Source organism: Oculina patagonica, chromosome 6, assembly GCF_052425735.1.
Source record: "Oculina patagonica isolate OP01 chromosome 6, crgOcupat, whole genome shotgun sequence".
Lineage (NCBI taxonomy): Eukaryota > Metazoa > Cnidaria > Anthozoa > Scleractinia > Oculinidae > Oculina > Oculina patagonica.
The window spans coordinates 25,566,096-25,571,247 of NC_135763.1; the positions used below are offsets into that span (position 1 = coordinate 25,566,096).

General features: G+C 35.5%; 1 long non-coding RNA gene across 1 annotated transcript; it reads left to right on the plus strand.

Annotated features, from left to right (window-relative positions):
* Positions 1-2,996: 2,996 nt before the first annotated feature.
* Positions 2,997-4,460, plus strand: LOC144657657 (uncharacterized). The gene is made up of 3 exons (XR_013571592.1): positions 2,997-3,280; positions 3,651-3,700; positions 4,227-4,460. It is a non-coding gene; the product is annotated as an uncharacterized LOC144657657 (long non-coding RNA).
* The last annotated feature ends 692 nt before the right edge of the window (positions 4,461-5,152 follow it).

Here is a 5,152-nt window from a genome sequence, read left to right on the forward strand (position 1 = left end):
AAGTAATACTTGGCAAATAAAAGACAATAATTCAATTTCAGATTGTTGTTGTCATTACAGCCAACTGGCTCTATGCCAAATGTTTTCTCTATGTGTGTTGGAGACAGCATACAATTATAAGTCTGGTTAAACCATTCCACAACTTTGTTCATAAATAATAGCGGAATTTAAGAAAGGTGTGCAAAATCGAGTCCGATTCATCGCAGTAAAAACATCTGTTGTTAATATCTATTCCGTACATGTGCAGCTCCTTTTTGGTTACGAGTGTTCTATGTATGAGTTTATAATTAAATTCCCTGGATTTGTTATCTTGACTAACTTTTCCTATAAGGGCAAATTTGGACTTCCAGTCTATATTCTCAGGGCCGAGTTCCCGTCCCTACTTTTTTGGACCGGAGGCTTCGGTTGTAGAGCTATTGATATACAACCAGTAGTAGTCCTTACATTTCATCTTTAGTAAATTAATGGCTAGTGTAGGGTTCAGCTGGAAATTGGTGTCACTTGCCATTGTGTCCCCCTTATTAAAGGTGATAGGTCTTGCTTTTTGAAGCAGGCGTTTTAGGATGGCCGAAGTTACCTGCAAGTAGCTTAGGAAATTTGATTTGATATTGAATTTACTTAAAATATCAAATCAAATCAATCTCTCAAGTTCTTGATATTGTCCCTGACACAGAAGAGGTCCTTACGATTACTGGTGCAATGTTATTAATAATAATAATAATAATAATAATAATAATAATAATAATAATAATAATAATAATAATAATAATAATAATAATAATATTCAATATTTATATTGCGCATTTTCTATAAAATAATCAAATGCGCATTACAAAAAATTACAATAGATACAAAAATAAGAACCTATTTACAATCTTTAGAAAATTAAAAACGAAACCTACACTATTTACAATTAGCTATAAGAAAAAAAAATTCTTAATATAAACTAACAAAATGCCTTGCTAAATAAAATCTAAAGTGTATGTTAAGTAAATTAAGGCATTTGAATATTATAATAAGTGTATCTTGGATGCGACGTTCACTAAGCGTGTAGCCAATGCAGCCGCATAGAGAAGCGGAGCTAGAAGACCTGCCCTTATGGTGGATTTCTGACAACGTGCGGAATAGAGACAGGCGCGCGAACGGACGCAAGCCGCATACATGTCTCACGCACGAAAACGCGTCAGTGGAAATCCACCATTATTGATGTAACGTAGGGCTCTCTCGTAAAGCTTCTCGAGTTTGTCCCTGTACGACGTTAGACAATTATGCCATATCGAAAGAATTATATAGGCATGATTTAGAAGAGAAAGACAAAACATTCCGTAACCTACAGATAACGTCAAGTTGTTTTCCTACTTTCTTACTTATCTTAAATACGTGCGAGCTAAAGTTTAAAGCGTCGTCTATAACAACTCCTAACAGTTCAATCTCTTTCACACGAGGAATAAGTTCTCCGTCTGCATATACAGATATGTGAGCACGATACAAAAGATATTTCATCATGTAGAATAAGCTAAGGGCTTTCTGCTCAGTGCAAAATAATTTCACTTTGCATTAATAAAACGAAAACCTTAGGGGGGGGGGGGGGGTCCATTCACTCACCCACCATGTACCACGGCGGGGGTATAAATTTGCTTGACGTCCAAGGCGTTAAGTTATCCAAACATCATTTCACTGCAACTGTATATGGAACACATATGTATTTGCATAAAACGTATGTCGTCGGGGATAATATTATGCGAAATAGTCATACTGACTGTCTTAATGCAAGTGATGTAAGAAAAAGTTGACGACAACAATCTTTAAAATAAAGTTAACACCCGCCTCTTTGACAAGAGTAAAGGTATCTCAGAAGTAGGAATAAACTACGTGCTAACAGCTAGGAAGGTTACAAGTTTATGTTTTATGTTTTTAAACCTACGTGATTGTTGCGTATAAGGGATGGAAATTCCAAACCTCTAGAAGCCACATATATTAGATGATCATTCACTTTCATTCTATTCTTCTTCTAATTCAACTCGATTATAATTAGAATGATATTGAAACCATTTGAAGTTGATAGAAATGTGACACGGAATTGCGAGGGCCACAGAAATTACAGTAAAAAACCGCGAGTAGGAACCTAGCATTAATTTTAAGAACCTGTTATGCTGTAATTTGCAAATTTGACCCATTTCTAAAAAAAACATATTTGGCCTAAAATTGGATAACAGATTCGTATTTTCTAAAATTGATTAGCTAAAAATGTTTACTTTTGGGAAAATATGTTTGGGCAAGGCTTTACTGTACATGTATACAATGTCATGTATAAATGATGAGTGCTTTATTTTTACATAAACACTGCATGCTTGGTATGCCAAGTTTATACAAATAATAGGCCGAATATCACTAAAAGTTCTATTAGCAACAATGTAAATTTTTTCCCAGAAAATAGACCTTTTTTAGGTTTTTCGGGAAATGATGTTTGGATAACGATTCTAAATTCTTAAAAGAACCTAAATAGCCTAAATGTGTGTTAACTGCCATTTATATAAGAACTTGTTAAGGCTAACATGAAAAAAAAAAAACAAGGTTCTTACTCGCGAGTTTTTACCGTATTTTTAACTTTTACTTCCTACGTTTATAAAATGTTTGTCTTTTAATTATCGTAGTGATATTATAGTAGCTTTATTTATTTTTGTAAAAAAAGCATCATGAAGGCCAAGGGTAATTACAGCAAGGCGCCCAAAAGTGTGACCACTTATATTTTTAATGAAAGCCGGTGGGACACCGGCTTTCATTAAAAATATTTTTACAATTAAGTGTCGAAGTTTCGTGGAAGATCCGGTGATGCGAAGTTTAATGTGATAATGCCATGAAATTAATTTTTCTGTTAATTTTAAAATTGGTCTGTTTCCTCGATCTTTGGTTAGGTTGAGCGGTCGATTAGCCGAACAAATTTTTAGTTCGCAACTCTATAGGTAATAGTGTAAAATAGTCTTGCTAAACATGCATGCGAAAAGTAAAAATTATGTGACGAAAATCACCCTTATAATAGCCTTATTTAATTTATCGTTCTTGAACTAAAGTCAAAATATCAAAATATTTTAAGAAAACTGTTCAAGTGGAGGGCAGCAACCAGGTGGCGGAACAAAACCTGGTGGTGGACGACGACCCTGTCGGGGACGTGGCCCTGGTGGAGGACAGAGACCCGGTGGGGGACGCCAAACACGTGGTAGACGCCTTTCACGACGCTTGCGTGCACGTCGCACTCGACACCCTCGTCGGCGTCGGCCACGTACGTTACCTTAGTGCTACAATAAATCGTTGCATTATTCAGCAGGACCTTGCTGTTTGTTTCTTTCGATAAACAAAATTAAATGTATGATTATGTTCTTGTTGGGCTGCGAGGGAAATAAACATCGTTGCCTGGCAAATGTTATGTGAGAAAATCAAATACTTCCTTGTATTCGCTTGCCAATTGCGAGCCACACTTTAAAATGGTCTGCAAGTGAAGTACATTTCAACTGCAATTGATTCCTACTATAAATAAATGTACTATGTACAATGTACTATGTACTATGGCTTAACTCTGATAGGGATGGGCTAGCAACATCTCTGACCCTTTTAGCTGACTTATATTTGATTTTCGACCTTTCTATTTATAGGAGGAGACGGAAATATTGAAGGAGGAATGATGCCCAGGAAATAAGGTGAGGTAAACAAAGTCGCAAAAAAACCCCAGGTCTATTATTTCCACACGGGAATTAATAAAATCACGTGCAAGATTTTGGCGGTTTCAAGGCTTATTGACCGCTGCTTGAACGTGCCCACGTCTTATCCTTTCTCAGTATTAAACCCCATTGTAATTTTTCTCATCTCGTTTGGATGCCTCTAAATAGCCGAAACCAATTCATTACTTTGGCTATGTCGTTTCTGAGAAAATTGTGTTTTTTCAAATAAATGCCAGAGAAGGGGGATAAAAACCTCTTGGAAATATTTAAATATTTAATTCTTTTTTGTTATATAAATTCTGCATCTTGATGACATACTTTTTCGTTTCATGAATTGGAATAAAAATAGATGTAATGAAAAAAAAAATGTAATTGAGATGCGCGATGTACAGGAAATCATGCATGGTAGTTGTATTCAGCAAAACGTGTCCTAGACTTGGAAGGCACTGAAGAAGGAATTTGATATATTGAACTGTTCAACCTTATATCACGTTTTTTTCTTCTTTTCAGACTTATGCCGCAGTTTTCGAAACGCGTTTTCAGATGAAGTCAGTGCTGGTGTTAAAAAAAGACCAGAAAGATCAAAGAATTGTTCGACTTGCTTCACCAGTCTTAAAGATGTCTCTCCTATGGCAATAAAATTAGGGTTCCCTGAAGATGTACTAGTAAAGCAAGTGTTAGAGTCGGCCATGGCTGACTAGTAGTTGTTGGGTATAACGTAAATAAAGCAAACTCGTTCAAGCAGGTTTGTTTAGTCTTAATAGTTTAAATTTAACAAAGGAGGAATAACCACATATCAATAGTGCCCATTATTTTTTTTTTGCAGTTGCAAATCTACATATTTGAAGACCTGTTATTATATGGTGCAAACTTTCGGGTAACTTGGAATTCCACTTTCTGAAACTGCTAGAGCAAACAGGCGACTTCTGAGTCAATTTACTTTTGTTTTGAAGTGACTTTTGACGCAAACATAAAATTTAAATAGAGATCGTAATGTTTTCAGTAGAGAAATGACTTTTCAATTAAAACAATATCAAGTGACGGTTGCTCGATAAACTTTGTGACGTTTGTCAGTGGCTTATCGTTCACATTTACCCCTTTTAAATTATCTATGACGCACCAAGCGCGCGTTTGGTCCTCTTGCCATGATGTTTTGCTGTTTTACCAAACAAAAGTGGATCAAAACAGGTGAAAGTGACACTGATGAACAAAATGAGTACAAATATATCTTGCAACAATATCCCTCGTCTCTACTATACTTAACTTTGGTATTTGCTTCACCAGAGTAACTTGCACTTAATTAAATTAAATATCAATAAAAAAATTCTACTTAGAAATGTGCGTACATAAAGCGTGAGAGACTGCAAGGACGAAGCTTGCGGATAAACAATTACGTAACACTTTCGCAAATCATGAAATCATTATTAGGAAAATCG